This window comes from Ochotona princeps, chromosome Y (genome assembly GCF_030435755.1).
Source record: "Ochotona princeps isolate mOchPri1 chromosome Y, mOchPri1.hap1, whole genome shotgun sequence".
NCBI classification, from domain to species: domain Eukaryota; kingdom Metazoa; phylum Chordata; class Mammalia; order Lagomorpha; family Ochotonidae; genus Ochotona; species Ochotona princeps.
The window spans coordinates 19,363,570-19,380,817 of NC_080866.1; positions in this window are offsets into that span (position 1 = coordinate 19,363,570).

A 17,248-nucleotide genomic window follows, 5' to 3' on the forward strand; every position below is an offset into this window, starting at 1 on the left:
GATTGTTACGTTCAATCAGTGCCCTGGGTTTGGGGAACACAGCTGCCAGGAATAATTGCTTCATCTGCGGCACTGATTTTGTAAGCAGCACTGAGCTTGTCGCCCCCTGCTGGCCAATACATCTAAGTACCTCCTGGGGCTATTTTGGGTGGAGTTGGAGGCGTGCCTTTTCTGGGCTATTTTTTTTCCATGCAGCCTATGCAGTGCTCTAAGACGGAGGTATTTTGTCCCCAGGTCTGCCCTTGGGTGATTCAGCTGACCTCCCTTCAGTGTAAGAGCGTCTGCTCCCGTGACACTGTTATCTGAGAGTTGCTGAATTAGCGCATGCACAGTTTGCCACTCCTCCTCTTGCAATTTATCAGTGTTTGGAGCACATGCGTCAGTGTCCAAGATGGCACCTGTATGAGGCAACAGTAAAGATCAGGGGGCTGTCGCCATCAACTCCAGGGACCACACAGACCCCACAGGCTGCAAGGCTGTTGCCGTGGGCTCAGTTCCGTGCAATTAACCAGCAACACGCCCACTCTGGATCTCCACTTAGGGTTCACACCTGCTGCCCTGCCACCCGATATGGCTCCAGGTGGAGAACTGCAGCTGCTGGTTTTCAGTTCCACGGACCACACAGACCCTGCAGGGAGCAAAGCTGGTGCTCCCCTCCACTCTTGGATCAGTTCCGTATGAACAGCCAGAAAGGAGCCTGTGTGTTGCTCTGTCAACTCCGTGTTCTGTCTCTCCACACAAGATGGCTCCCTCAGTCCCCGACTTTCTCTGCCTGCAGCTAGTCCCAGTCACTCAGCTTGTCTGTCTGCTCCCAGACCACACTCACTTTCCTAGCTCACCACATGGACACAGGTTCTCACCTGGCGGTCACAACTTCTGTGTGGATGCCACTGCTGGATGTTTGGCTGGCGCTGGAAATGGATTGCTGGAGCCTGGATCACCGGAGCCTGGATCGTTGGAGACCGGATCACTGGGATTTGAGTTGCTGCTTGCCGACTGCTGGTGGGAACTTCGATCCACTACAACACTGCTGTCTCATTTCCACAGCTTCCCTGTGTCCAGGAGGGGGTGTTCCTGGTAACACTGCTTCCTGCCTGAGCCCTACTTATCCCCTGTAATCTGCTTATTGCACTACTCCCTGTCTAAATATTCTCCACCTTATCAAACATGCTGTACTCTCTGACGTCATCTTGGTTCCTCAGCACTTGGTTTCGATGGTAGCTGGAAATGGTTTGGGCATTGAAATTCTCCCTGGCTGTTGACTTTTGCATGAATTCTATGAGGATCTCCATCTTTGTTTTGTGCGGTTGCAGAACCTATAAATTATATTATATTGGTCTCAATGGGCATTGGAAAGGAAATGACCAAACAAAATTTCCTGGAGACCTGACAGGACAGATGATGGTATGTGAAGCGAATGAGCCAGGTGGAGTTGTTCTGTTACTGGAGGAGCTGTCCTGCTGCTTTCAGCAGTTGCCATTCATCAACACACTGAGTTCCTCAAGTGTCACAGCCACTTTCAGACAGATGTGCTGCCAGAGCACTTAGTTTCCATGGCAGCTGGAAAAGGCTTGAGAGCTGAACTCGTCTCTGGCTGTCGGTTTTACAAGTGCTCAACCTGCTTGATTCTCTCCCACTGGGATCAATGGGCATTGGAACGGAAGCGACCAAACAGGGTTTCCTAGATAGCTGCCAGGACAGCTGATGCTATGTGAAGTGAATGACCCAGGTGCATTTGTTTTGGCACTAGAAGAGCTGTGCTGCTGCTTCGGGCAGATTCCATTCACCACCACAAGCAGTTCCCCAAGTTCACCTCCCAGCCACATTCAGAAATATGCTGCCAGAGTTGTTAGTTTCCACGGCAGCTGGAAATGACTTGGGCGCTGAAATTTCTCTGGCTTTGGAGTTTTGAGTGCATTGAGTGAGGAGTTCCACCTTTGTTTTTTGTGGGTGCTCAACCTGTTTGATAACATCACACTGGGTTCAATGGACATTGGACTGGAAGGGATCAAACCAGATTTCAGGAGTCCTGCAAGGACAGCTGTTGGCATGTGAAGTTCATGAGCCATGTGTAGTTGTTTTGGCACTGGATGAGCTGTGCTGCTGCTTCGAGCAGTTGCCATTCACCAACACACAGAGTTCCCCAAGTGTCACGACCCAGCCACTTTCAGAAATATGTGCTGCCAGAGCACTTGGTTTCCATGGTAGCTGGAAATAGCTTCGGTGATAAACTTCTCCTGGACTGTGGAATTTTGAGCGCCTTGAGGGAGTATCTCCATTTTCTATTTCTGTGTGTACTCATCCTGCTTGATTACATCCCCTTGGGAAAAATAGCATTGGGTAGGAAGTGACCAGACAGGGCTCCAGGAGACCTGAAAGGACAGCTGATGGTATGTAAAGTGAACGAATCAGGTGGATTTGTTTTTTTCCCTGGATGAGCTGTACTGCTGCTTCATACAGTTGCAATTCACCAACAAACTGAGTTTTTCAAGTGTCACGACCCAGCCACTTTCAGACATATGGGCTGCCAGAGCACTTGGTTTCCATGGCAGCTAGGGCGCTGAACTTCTCTCTCGCTGTGAAGTTTTAAACGCTTTGAGCGAGGATCTCCATCTTAGTTTTGTGCGGTTATGAGCATAAAGATTCCATCAGCTGGGGCTCAATGGGCTTTGGACAGAAAGTGACCAAACAAGATTTCCTGGAGACCTGTTTGGACAACTGATGATGATATGTGAAGTGAATAACCCATGTGGAATTGTTTTGGCACTGGAAGAGCTATGCTGCTGATTACGGCAGTAGCCATTCACCAACAGACAGAGTTAAGCATGTGTCATGCCCACTTTCAGACTTATGTGCTGTCAGAGCTTTTTGTTTCCATGGCAGCTGGAATTGGCTTGGGCTCTGAACTTCTCTCTGGTCTGAAGTTTTGAGTGCCTTTAGTTTGCATCTCCATCTATGTTATTGAGTGTGTTCATCCAGCTTGATTCCATCCCCCTGGGCTCCTTGGGCATTTGACAGGAAAAACCAAACAGGGTTTCCGGGAGACCTGCAAAGATTGTTGATGCTATGTGAAGTGAATGACTCAGATGTAGTTGTTTTGGCACTGGAAGAGCTGTGCTGCTGCTTCAGGTAGTTGCCATTGATCAACATGCTGAGTTTCCCAAGTGTCACGTCAACTTTCAGACATATGTGCTGTCAGAGATCTTGGTTTCCATGGCAGCTGAAATGTCATGGCGCTGAATTTCTTTCTGGCTGTGTAGTTTGTCACGCCTTGAGTGAGGATTTCCATCTTTGTTTTTTGTGTGTGCTCAACCTGCTTGATTCCATCACACTGGCTCAATGGGCATTGGATAAGAAGTGACCAAACAGGATTTTACATAAACGTCTTAGAAGGTCTCCTGAAAAGCATGTCGGGTAACTTCCTGTGCAATGTCGATTGAGAGCAGTTGGAAGATACCATCCTGCTTGATTCCATCCCACTGGCCTCAATGGGCATGGGGCAGGAAGTGACCACATAGGGTTTCTGGGAGACCTGCAAGGACAGCTGATGGTATGTGAATTGGAGGAGCCAGGTGGAGGTGTTTTGGCACTGGAAGACCTGTGCTGCTGCTTCGGGCAGTTGCCATTTACCAGCTCACTGTGTTACCTAGGTGTCACATCCTCTTCAAACAAATGTGCTGCCAGAGCACTTGGTTTCCATGGTAGCTGGAAATGCCTTGGGCACTGAAATTCTCTCTGGCTGCCTAGTTAGTCACGCCTTGAATGAGGATCTCCATTTTTTTTTAGCGAGATTGCTGAACAAACAGACTATATCACACTGGGCTCAATGGGCATTAGACAGGAAGTGCCCAAACAAGATTTCCTGGAGACGTGACAGGGCAGCTGATGGTATGTGAAGTGAATGAACCAGGTGGAGTTGTTTTGGCACTGGAGAGCTGTGCCGCTGCTTCTGGCAGTTGTCATTCAACAACACACAGAGTTCCCCAAATATTGCCTCCCTGCCACTTTCAGAAATATGTGCTGCCAGAGCACTTGGTTTCCATGGCAGCTGGGAATGTCTAGGGTGCTGAGGTTCACCCTGGCTGTGTAGATTTGAGCGTCTTGAAGGAATATCTCCATCTTTGCTTTGTGTGTGTACTCATCCTGCTTCATTCCATCCACCTGGGCTAAATGGGCATTGGAAAGGAAGTGACCAAACAAGGTTTCCGGGAGGTCTGCAGGGACACCTGATGGTACGTGAAGTGAAGGAGCGAGTTGAAGTGTCACGTTCATGTTCAGACATGTGTGCTGTCAGAGCACTTGGTTTCCATTGTAGCTGGAAATGGCTGGGGCACCGAAATCCTCTCTGGCTGTGCAGTTTTATATGAATTCTGTGAGGATCTGCATAACACTGGGCTCAATGGGCATTGGACAGAAGGGACCAAACAAGATTTCCCAGAGACTTGATTGGACAGCTGATGATATGTGAAGTGAATGGCCCAGGTGCATTTGTTTTGGCACTGGATGAACTGTTCTTCTGCTTTTTGGGGCAGTTGCCATTCACCACCACATTGATTTCTTCAAGTGTCACATCCAATTACAGACATGTGCTGCCATAGCAATTGGTTTCCATGTAAACTGGAAATGGCTTGAGCGCTGAATTCTTCTCTGACTGTTGAGTTTTACATGAATTCTGTGAGGATCTCCATCCTTGTTTTGTGAGTGTGCTCAAGCTGCTTGATTGTATCCACCTGGGCTCAATGGGCATTTGACAGGAAGTGACCAACCAGGATTTGGGGGAGACCTACAGGGACTGCTGTTGGTATGTGAAGTGCATGAGCCAGGTTGAGCTGTTTTGGCACTGGAAAAGCTGTGCTGCTGCTTCGGGCAGTTGTCATTTAACAATCCACTGTGATCCCTAGGAGTGACAGCCACTTTCAGACATATGTGCAGCCAGAGCACTTGGTTTTCATGGCAGCTGGAAATGGCTTGGGCACTGAACTTATATCGTGTTGTCGAGGTTGTCACGCCTTGAGTGAAGATCTACTTGTTTGTTTAGTGCGGTTGCTGAAACTCCAGATTACATCAATTGAGCTCAATGGGCATTAGACAGGAGGTGACCAAACAGGGTTTCTGGGAGGCCTCACGGAGTGCTGATGGTATGTGAAGTGAATGAGCAAGGTGGTCTTGTTTTGGTACTGGAATTTCTGTGCTGCTGTTTCGGGCAGTTGCCATTCACCACCACACTGCTTTCCCAAGTGTCACGTCCCAGCCACTTTCAGACAAATGTGTTGCCAGATCACTTGGTTTCCATAGCAGCTGTAAATGGCTTGATCTCTGGACTTCTCCCTGGGTGTGGACTTTTGAGCGCCTTTAGTTATGATCTCCATCTTTGTTTTGTGCAATTGCTGAACCTACAGATTCCATCACAATGTGCTCAACGATAATTGGACAGGACGTGCTCAATGATCATTGGACAGGACGTGATCAAGCAAGATTTCCTGGACACCTGCTGGACAACTGCTGGTATGGGAAGTAAATGAGCTAGGTGGTGTTGTTTTGGCACTGCAGAGCTCTGCTGCTGCTTTTGGCAGTTGCCATTCACCAACACAGTTTTCCATAGGTGTCCCATCCACTTTCAGACATATGTGTTGCCAGAGCACTTGGTTTCCATGGCAGCTGGAAATGGCTTGGACGCTGACCTCTTGTCTGGCTGTGGAGTTTTACATGAATTCTGTGAGAATCTCCGTCTTTGCTTTGTGTGGTTGCTGAATGTATATATTACATCACACTTGGTTCAATGGGCATTGGACAGGAAGTGACCAAACAAGAAGTCCTGGAGACTTGCAGGGACAGCTGAAGGTATGTGAATGAATGAGCCAGGTGGAGTTGTTTTGGCACTGCACAAGCTGTGTTGCTGCTTCTGGCAGCTGCCTTTCTCCCTGACAATGATTTCCCCAGTGTCATGTCCCAGGCTCTTTCAGAAATAGGTGCTGCCAGAGCACTTGGTTTCTGAAGCAGCAGGGAAATATCTTGTATGCTGATCTTCTCTCTGGCTGTGCAGTTTAGAGCACCTTGACTGAGGATCTCCATCTTTGTTTTGAGTGTGTGCTCAACCTGTATGATTCCATTCCCCTGGGGCTCAATGGGCATTAGACAGGAAGTGACCAAACAGTGTTTCTGGAAGACCTGCTAGGACAGCTGATGGTATGTGAAGTTCATGAGCCAGGTGGAGTTGTTTGGGTCCCGGAAGATGTGTGTTGCTGCTTCAGGCAGTTGCCATATACCACCGCACTGAGTTCCTCAAGTGTCACCTCCCAGCCAGTTTCAGAAATATGTGCTGCCAGAGCACTTGATTTCCATGACAGCTGGAAAAGGCTTGGGTGCTGAAATTCTCTCTGGCTGAGGAGATGTGAGTGCCTTGAGTGAGTATCTTCATCTTTGTTTTTTGTGTGTGCTAAACCTACTTTATTGTATCCCCCTGGGCTAAATTGGCATTGGACAGGTAGTGACCAAATACGGTTTCCTGGAGACCTGCTAGGACAGCTGATGGTATGTGAAGTTCATGAGCCAGGTGGAGTTTTTTTGGCACTGGAGAGCTCTTCTGCTGCTTCGGGCAGTTGCCATTCACCACCACATTGAGTTCCTCATGTGTCACATCCGCTTACAGATATATGTGCTGCCAGAGCATTTGGTTTCCATGGCAGCTAGAAATGATTTGAGCGATGAACTTCTCTCTGGCTGTGGAGTTTTACATGAATTTTGTGAGGGGCTCCATCTTTGTTTTTTGTGTGTGCTCATCCTGCTTGATTTTATGCTACGGGCCTCAATGGGCATTGAACGGATAGTGACCTGAGAGCGTTTCTGCGAGACCTGTACGGACAGCTGATGGTATGTGAAGTGAAGGAGCCAGTTGGAGTTGTTTGGCAGTGGAAGAGCTGTGCTGCTGCCTCGGGCAGTTGTCATTCACCACCACACTAACTTCCACAAGTGTCATGTCCACTTTCAGACATATGTGCTGGCAGAGTCTTTGGTTTCCATGGCAACTGGAAATGGCATAGGTGCTGAACTTCTCTCTAGCTCTGGAGTTTTCAGTGTCTTGAGTTAGGATCTCCAACATTATTTTGTGTGTGTGCTCAACCTGTTAGATTCCATCCCCCTGTGCTCAATGGGCATTAGACATAAAGTGACCAAACAAGGTTTCTCAGAAACTTGGTAGGACAACTGACGGTATGTGAAGCGAATGATCCAGGTGGAGATGATTGTGCACACGAAGAGCTGTGCTGTTGCTTCGGGCAGCTGCCATTCACCATCACACGGATTGCCTAGGTGTCCCATACACTTTCACACATAATTCTGCCAGAGCACCTGGTTCCATGACAACTAGTAACGGCTTGTGCACTGAACATCTCTCTGGCTGTCGAGTTTGAGCGCCTTGAGTAAGGCTCTCTATTCTTGTTTTGTGTGTGTTCTCAACCTGCTTGATTCCATCCCACTTTGCTCAAGTGGCATTTATAGGAAGGGACAAAACAGAATTTCTTTGAGTCCTGCTAGGAAACTGCTGGTATGTGAATTGAATTAGTCAGGTGGAGTTATTTCGGCACTGGAAGACATGTGCTGCTTCTTTGGGCAGTTGACATTCAGCAACACAATGAGTTCCTCACGTGTCACATCCACTTTAGAACATAAGTGCTACCACAGCACTTGGTTTGCATGGCAACGGGGAATGGCTTGGGCACTGAACTTGTCTTTGTCTATGGAGATTTGAGCGGCTTGAGTGAGGAGCTCCATGTTCGTTGTCTGTGTGTAATCAAGCTGCTTGTTTAAATCACATTTTGCTCCATGGGCATTTTGACTGGAAATGATTAAACAGGGTTTCCTAGATAGCTGCCAGGACACTGCTAGTATTTGAAGTGAATGAGCCAGGTGGAGATGTTTTGGCACAGGAAGAGCTGTGCTGCTGCCTCGGGAAGTTGTCATTCACCACCACATGAGTACTCTAGGTGTCATATCCAGTTTCAGACATATGTGCTGCCAGAGCAATTGGTTGCCATAGCAGGTGGAAATGGCGTTGATGCTGAACTCCTCTCTTGCTCTTGAATTTTCAACGTTTTGAGTGGGGATCTCCATATTTTTTTCTTTGTGCATGCTGAACATGCTTGATTCGATCACACGGGGCTCAATTGGCATTGAACAGGAAGTGTTCAAACAGGGTATCTTGCAGACCTGTAAGGAGAGCTGATGGTATGTGATTTGAATGATGTGGGTCGAGTTTTTCTGAAACTGGAAAAGCTGTGCTGCTATTTCGGGCAGTTGCAATTCACCACCACACTGAGTTCCCCAGGTGTCACATCCACATTCCGATATATGTGCTGTCAGAGCACTTGGTTTCCACGGCCGTTGGAAATGCCTTGGGCGTTAAACTTTTTCTTTGGTTCTGGAATTTTTAGCGCATTGAGTGAGGATCTGTTTTGTGTGTGTGCTCAAAATGCTTGATTCCATCCCCTTGGGCTCAATAGGCATTGGAAAGGAAGTGACCAAACAACGTAGCAGGGAGACCTGCCAGGAGAGCTGATTTTATGTGAAGTGACTGACCCTGTTGGAGTTTTTTTGGCACTGGAAGGCCTCTGCTACTGCCTCGGGCTGTTGCCATTCACCACCTAAATGTTTTTCCCAGGTTTCACCTCCTCTTTCAGACATATGTGCTGCCAGTTCACTTGTTTCCAAGGCAGCTGCAAAAGGCTAGGGTTCTGAACTTTTCTCTTGTTGTCGAGTTTTGTGTGGGGGATCAACCTGCATGCTTAATCCCATTAGGCTCAATGGTCACTGGACAGAAAATGACCAAATAGGGTTTCTGGGAGACCTAATAAGAGAGCAGATAGTATGTGACATGAATGAGGCCTTGGTTTCCATGGCAGCTGCAAATGGCTTGGGCGCTCAACTTCTCTCTGGATATCGAGTTTTGAGCACCTTGAGTGAGGATTTCCATCTTTGTTACGTGTGTGGGTGTTCAGACAGCCTGATTCCATCACACTGGGCTGAGTGGGCTTTGGACAGAAAGTGACCAAATAGGGTATGCAGGAAACCTGATAGGACTGCTGATTCTATATGAATTGAATGAGCCAGGTGGAGTTGTTTTGGCATTGGAAGACCTGTGCTGCTCTTTCAGGCAATTGCAATTCACTACCACACTGAGTTTCCTAGATGTCTCAGCCGCTTTCAGACATCTGTGCTGCCAGAGCACTTGGTTTCCATGGCAGCTGGAAATGGCTTGGGCACTAAATTTCTCTCTTGTGGTGGAGTTTTTGGCTGCTTAATGAGGATCTCCTCCATGTTTTCTGTTGGTTCTCAGCCAGCTTGGTTCCATTGCACTGGGCTCTGTTGTCATTGGACAGGAAGTGATCAAACAGTGTTTCCAGGAGACATGCGACGACAGCTCATTCTATGTGTAGTGAATGAGCCAGATGGAGTTGTTTTGCCACTGGAAGACCTGTGCTGCTGCTTCATGCAGTTGCCATTCACCACTACACTGAGTTTCCCAGTTGTCACAGCCACTTTGATACATATGTGCTGGCAGAGCACTTGGTTTCCATGGTAGGTGGAAATGGGTTGTGCGTTGAATGTCTCTCTGGATGTCGGGTTTTGAGTGCCTTGAGTGAAGATTTCCATCTTTGTTTAGTGGGTGTGCTCAACCTGTATGTTTCCATCCCATTGGGCTCAATGCTCATTGGACACAAAGTGACCAAACAGGATTTCTGGGAGACCTGCTAAGAGAGCTGATTGTATGTAAAGTGAATCAGACTCGTGGAGTTGCTTTCGCAGTGGAAGGGCTGTGCTACTACTTCGGGCAGTTGCCATTCACCACCACCTAAATGATTTTCCCAGGTTTCACATCCACTTTCAGACATATATGCTGCCAGATCACTTGTTTCCAAGGCAGCTGCAAAAGGCTTGGGTGTTGAACTTTTCTGTGGTTTTCGAAATTTAGTGCCTTGAGTGAGGATCTCCATCTTTGTTTAGTGCCGTTTGATTCTTTCAAATTTTGCTAAATTGGCATTGGACAGGAAGTGACTCAACATGGTTTCTGGGACACCTGCCAGGACAGCTGATTGTATGAGAAGTGAATGAGCCAGGAGGAGTTATTTTGGTACTATAACACCTGTGCTGCTGCTGCGAGCAGTGTCCATTCCCCAAAACACTGAGTTCCCTTGGTGTCACATCCACTTTCAGATATATTTTGTGCCAGAGCACTTGGTTTCCATGGCAGCGGGAAATGGCTTGGGCACTGAACTTCTCTTTTGCTGTGGATTTTTGACCGCCTTGAGTTAGCTCCATGTTAGTTTTGTATGGGTGCTCAACCTGGTTGATTCCATCACACTGGGCTCAATGGGCATTTGATCGGATATGATCAATCAGGGTTTCCTAGATAGCTGCCAGGACAGCTGATGGAATGTGAAGTTCATGAGCCAGGTGGAGTTTTTTGGCACTAGAAGAGCTGTGCTGCTGCTTCGGGCTGTTGCCATTCACTATTGGACCCATATTCCCTTGGTGTCACATCCACAATTGCATATATTAGCTGACAGAGCGCTTGGTTTCCATGGCAGAGGGAAATGGCAAGTGCGCTGAACTTGTCTTTGGCTCTGGAGTTTTGAGTGCCTTGAGTGAGCAGCTTTATGTTATTTTTCTGTGGTTGCCATATTGGCTTCTTTCCATCACGCTGGGCACAATGGTCATTGGATCACAAGTGATCAAACAGGGTTTCCTATATAACTGCCAGGAGAGCTTATGGTATGTGAAGTTCATGAGTCAGGTGGAGTTATTATGGCACTGGAAGAGCTGTGCTGCTAATTTCGACAGGTGCCATTCACCACTACACTGAGTTCTCTGGTTTTCATATCCACTTATAGACATACGGGCTGCCAGAGCCCTTGGTTTCCATGGCAGATGGAAACGGCTTGGGCGCGAAACTTGCCTATGACTTTGCAGTTTTGTGTGCCTTGAGTGAGGAGTTCCATTTTAGTTTTGTGTGGGTGCTCAAGCTGCTTGATTCCATCGCTCTGGTGTCCATGTGCATTGGACCAGAGTGATCAAACAGGGTTTATTCGATAGCTGCCATGACAGCAGATGGTATGTGAAGTTCATGAGCAAGGTGGAGTTGTTTTGGCACTGGAAGAGCTGTGCTGCTGTTTCGGGCAGTTGCCATTCACCACCACACTACCTTCCCTAAGTGTCATATCCACTTTCAGATATATGTGCTGCCAGATCACTTGGTTTCCATGGCAGCGGGAAATGGCTTGGGCACTGAACTTTTGTTTAGTGATGGAGATTTGTGCACTTTGTGTTCAGAGCTCCATGTTAGTTTTGCTTGTGTGATCAAGCTGCTTAATTCCCTCACACTAGGCCCTAAGTTCATTGGATGGAATGTGACCGAACAAGGTTTCCTAGAAAACTTGCAGGACAGCTGATGGTATGTGAAGTTCATGAGCCAGGTTTAGTTGTTTTGGCACTGGAAGAGCTGTACTGATGCTTCGGGCAGTTGCCATTCACCACCACACTACCTTCCTTTGGTGTCATATCCACTTAGAGACATATGTGCTGTCAGAACACTTGGTATCCACGGGAGCGGGAAATGGCTTTGGCACTGAACTTGTCCTTGGCTGTGGAGTTTTGGGCGCCTTCAGTGAGGAGCTCCATGTTAGTGTTGTGTGTGGGTGCTCAAGTGGAAAGATTCCATCACATTGGGCTCAATGGACATTGGACCACAAGTGACCAAATAGGATTTGCTAGATAGCTGCCAGGACAGCTGATGGTATGGGAAGTTCATGAGCCAGATGGAGTTGTTTTTGCACTGGAAGAGGTGTGCTGCTGCTTCGAGCTGTTGCCATTTATCACCACTCTGTGTTCCCTAGGTGTCACATCCACTGTTCCACATATGTGCTGCCAGAGCACTTAGTTTTCATAGCAGCGGTGAATGGCTTGATCACTGTACTTGTCTTTGGCTGTCGAGTTTTGAGTGCCTTGAGTGAGGAGCTCCATGTTAGTTTTGTGTGTGTGCTCACCCTTCTTGATTGCATCACACTAGGAACAATGGGCATTTGACCGAATGAAATCAAACATGGTTTCCTAGATAGCTGCCAGGAAGGACAGCTGATGGTATGTGAAGTTCCTGAGCCAGGTGGATTTGTTTTGGCACTGGAAGACCTATGCTGCTGCTTCAGTCAGTTGCCATTGATCAACATACTGAGTTCTCCAAGTGTCACGTCCACTTTCAGACATATGTGCTGCCAGAGTTCTTGGTTTCCATGGCAGCTGGAAATGTTTTGGGCCCTGAACTTCTCTCTGATTGTGGATTATACGCACCATTAGTGAAGATCTCCATCTTTGTTTTGTGTGTATGTGTTCAACCTACAAATTCCACCTCCCAGGGCTCTATCGGCATTGAGCATGCAGTGAACAAACAAGATTTCTGGGAGATTTGCTAGGACAACTGATGCTATTTGTGTGAATGTGCCAGATGGGGTTGTTTTCACACTTGCCGAGCTGTGCTGCTGCTTCAAGCAGTTGGAAGTCACCACCACACTGAGTTTCCTAGGTGCAATAACACTGCTAGATATTTGTACTGCCAGAGTACTTGGTTTTCATGGCAGCTGAAATGTCATGGTGCTGAATTTCTTTCTGGCTGTGTAGTTTGTCACACCTTGAGTGAGGATTTCCGTCTTTGTTTTTTGTGTGTGCTCAGCCTGATTGATTCCATCACACTGGCTCAATGGGCATTGGATAAGAAGTGACCAAACAGGATTTTACATAAACGTCTTAGAAGGTCTCCTGAAAAGCATGTCTGGTCATTGCCTGTGCAATGTCGATTGAGAGCAGGGGGTAGAAATCATCCTGCTTGATTCCATCCCACTGGCCTCAATGGGCATGGGGCAGGAAGTGACCACATAGGGTTTCTGGGAGACCTGCAAGGACAGCTGATGGTATGTGAATTGGAGGAGCCAGGTGGATTTGTTTTGGCACTGGAAGACCTGTGCTGCTGCTTCGGGCAGTTGCCATTTACCAGCACACTGTGTTATCTAGGTGTCACACCCACTTCAAACAAATGTGCTGCCAGAGTACTTGGTTTCCATCGTAGCTGGAAATGACTTGGGCGCTGAAATACCCTCTGACTGCCTAGTTAGTCACGCCTTGAATGAGGATCTCCATCTTTATTTAGCGGGGTTGCTGAAAAAACAGACTATATCACACTGGGCTCAATGGGCATTAGACAGGGAGTGCACAAACAAGATTTCCCGGAGATGTGACAGGGCAGCTGATGGTATGTGAAGTGAACGAGCCAGGTGGAGTTGTTTTGGCACTGGAGAGCTGTGCCGCTGCTTCTGGCAGTTGCCATTCACCAACACACTTATTTCCCCATGTGTTGCCTCCCAGCCACTTTCAGAAATATGTGCTGCCAGAGCATTTGGTTTCCATGGCAGCTGGGAATGTCTAGGGTGCTGAGGTTCTCCCTGGCTGTGTAGATTTGAGTGCCTTGAGTGAGTATCTCCATCTTTGCTTTGTGTGTGCTCAACCTGATTGATTCGACCCCCCTGGGCTAAATGGGCTTTGGAAAGAAAGTGACCAAACAAGGTTTCCGGGAGGTCTGCAGGGACACCTGATGGTACGTGAAGTGAAGGAGCAAGTTGGAGTGTCACGTTCATGTTCAGACATGTGTGTTGTCAGAGCACTTGGTTTCCATTGTAGCTGGGAATGGCTGGGGCTCCGAAATCCTCTCTGGCTGTGCAGTTTTATATGAATTCTGTGAGGATCTGCATAACACTGGGCTCAATGGGCATTGGAAGAAGGCACGAAACAAGATTTCCCAGAGACCTGATTGGACAGCTGATGATATGTGAAGTGAATGGCCCAGGTGCATTTGTTTTGGCACTGGACAAACTGTTTTTCTGCTTTTTGGGGCAGTTGCCATTAAACACCACACTGAATTCCTCAAGTGTCACATCCAATTACAGACATATGTGTTGCCATAGCAATTGGTTTCCATGTAAACTGGAAATGGCTTGAGCGCTGAATTCTTCTCTGACTGTTGAGTTTTACATTTATTCTGTGAGGATCTCCATCTTTGTTTTGTGAGTGTGCTCAAGCTGCTTGATTGTATCCACCTGGGCTCAAAAGGCATTTGACAGGAAGTGACCAACCAGGATTTGGGGGAGACCTGCCGGGTCTGCTGTTGGTATGTGAAGTGAATGAGCCAGGTTGAGCTGTTTTGGCACTGGAAAAGCTGTGCTGCTGCTTCGGGCAGTTGTCATTTAACAATCCACTGTGTTGCCTACGTGTGACAGCCACTTTCAGACATATGTGCGGCCAGAGCACTTGGTTTCCATGGCAGCTGGAAATGGCTTGGGCACTGAACTTATATCGTGTTGTCGAGGTTGTCACGCCTTGAGTGAAGATCTACTTGTTTGTTTAGTGCAGTTGCTGAAACTCCAGATTACATCAATTGAGCTCAATGGGCATTAGACAGGAAGTGACCAAACAGGGTTTCAGGGAGACCTGCCAGGACAGCTGACATTATGTGAAGTTCATGAACCTGGTGGAGTTGTTTTGGCACTGCAAGAACTGTGCTGCTGCTTCGGGCAGTAGCCATTCAAAACCACACTGAGTTTCCTAGGTGTCACATGCAGTGATCCACATAAGCGCTGGCACAGCTCTTGGTTTCATGGCAGTGGGAAATGGCTTGGGCACTTAACATGTTTTGGGCTGTGGAGTTTTGAGTACCTTGAGTGAGGAGCTCCATTTTAGTTGTGTTTGGGTGATCAAGATGCTTGATTAAATCACACTGGCTCAATAGGCATTGAACCGCAAGTGACCAAACAGGGTTTGTTAGATAGCTGCCAGGACAGCTGATGGTATGTGAAGTTCATGAGCCAGGTGGAGTTGTTTTGGCACTTGAAGAGCTGTGTGGCTGCCTAGGACAGTTGGAATTCACCACCACTCCGTGGTCTCTAGGTATCATATCCACTTTCAGACATATGTGCTTCCAGAGCACATGGTATAAATGGCACAGTTGATGGTATGTGAAGTTCATTAGCCAGGTGGAGTTGTTTTGGCACTGGAAGATCTGTGCTGCTGCTTCAGGGAGTTGCCTTTGTCCACAACACTGATTTCCCCAAGTGTCATGTCCCATGCTCTTTCAGAAATAGGTGCTGCCAGATCACTTGTTTTTTTCCGAAGCAGCTGGGAAAATCTTGTATGCTGATCTTCTCTCTGGCTGTGGAGTTTAGAGCACCTTGAGTGAGGATCTCCATCTTTGTTTTGAGTGTGTGCTCAACAGTATGATTCCATCCCACAAGCCTCAATGGGCATTAGACAGGAAGTGACCAAACAGTGTTTCCGGAAGACCTGCTAGGACAGCTGATGGTATGTGAAGTTCATGAGCCAGGTGGAGTTTTTTTGGCACTGGAGAGCTCTTCTGCTGCTTCGGGCAGTTGCCATTCACCACCACATTGAGTTCCTCATGTGTCACATCTGCATACAGACATATGTGCTGCCAGAGCACTTGGTTTAAGTGGCAGCTGGAAATTATTTGAGCGATGAACTTCTCTCTGGCTGTGGAGTTTTACATGAATTCTGTGAGGATATCCATCTTTGTTTTTGTGTGTGCTCATCCTGCTTGATTCTATCCTACGTGCCTCAATGGGCATTGACAGATAGTGACCTTAGAGGGTTTCCGGGAGACCTGTAAGGACAGCTGATGGTATGTGAAGTGAATGAGCCAGTTGGAGTTTTTTGGCAGTGGAAGAGCTCTTCTGCTGCTTCGGGCAGTTGCCATTCACCACCAAACTGAGTTCCCTAGATGTCCCATCCACTTTCAGACATATGTGCTGCCAGAGCATTTGGTTGCCATGGCAGCTGGAAATGGCTTTGATGCTCAAATCCTCTCTGGCTCTGGAATTTTCAACATTTTGAGTGGGGATCTCCATCTTTTTCCTGTGCGTATGCTGCACATGCTTGATTCCATCACACAGGGTACAATTGGCATTGAACAAGAATTGTTCAAACACTGTCTCTGGCAGACCAGTAAGGACAGCCGATGGTATGTGATTTGACTGACGAAGTTAAAGTTTTTCTGGACTGGATGACCTGTGCTGTTACTTCGGGCAGTTGCAATTCACCACCACACTGAGTTCCCCAGGTGTCACATCCACTTTCAGATATATGTGCTGCCAGAGCACTTGGTTTCCATGGCAGCCAAAAATGGCTTGGGCGCTGAATTTCTCTCTGGCTCTGGAATTTTTAGCGCATTGAGTGAGGATATCCATCTTTGTTTTGTTGGGTGTTCAATTTGCTTGATTCCGTTATCATGGTTTCAATGGGCATTAAACAAGGGGTTCAAACAGGGTTTCTGGGAGACATACTAGTACAGCTGATAATATCTGAAGTGAATGACTCAGGTGGAGTTGTTTTGGCACTGGAAGTCCTGTGCTGCTAATTCGGGCAGTTTCCATTCACCACCTCACTGAGTTTAACTCTTGTCACATCCATTTTCAGACATATGTGCTGCCAGAGCACTTGGTTTCCATGGCAGCTGGAAATATCTTGGGGGCTGAACTCCTACCTGGCTGTGGAGTTTTACGAGCCTTGAGTGAGGATCTCCAACTTTTTTTAAGTGTGTGCTCCACCTACATCATTCCATCATCTGGGCTATGGATTTGGAACATAAGTGTCCAAACAGGGTTTCTCAGAGACCTGCTAGGGCAGCTGATGATATGTGAAGTGAATGAGTCAAATGGAGTTGTTTTGGCCCTGGAAGACCTGTGCTTCTGCTTAGCGCAGTTATCATTCAATACCACACTGAGTTCTCCAAGTGTCACATCCACTTTCAGACATATGTGCTGCCAGAGCACTTGGTTTCCATGGCAGCTGGAAATCGCTATGGGGCTGAACTTCTCTCTGGCTGTGGAGTTTAAGCGCCTTGAGTGAGGATCTACATCTTTGTTACGTGTGAGTGCTCAGGATGCCTCATTCCATCACACTGTACTCAAGAGGCATTGGAAAGCAATTGAGCAAAGAAGGTTTTGGCGAGGCCTGCTATGACAGCTGATGGTAATTGAAGTGAATGAGGCATGTGGAGTTGTTTTGGCACTGGAAGAGCTGTGCTGCTGCTACGGGCAGTTGCCACTCACCACCAAATTTAGATCCCCAAGTGTCACATCCTCTTTCAGACATATGAGCTGCCAGAGTACTTGTTTTCCAAGGCAGCTGGAAATGCTTG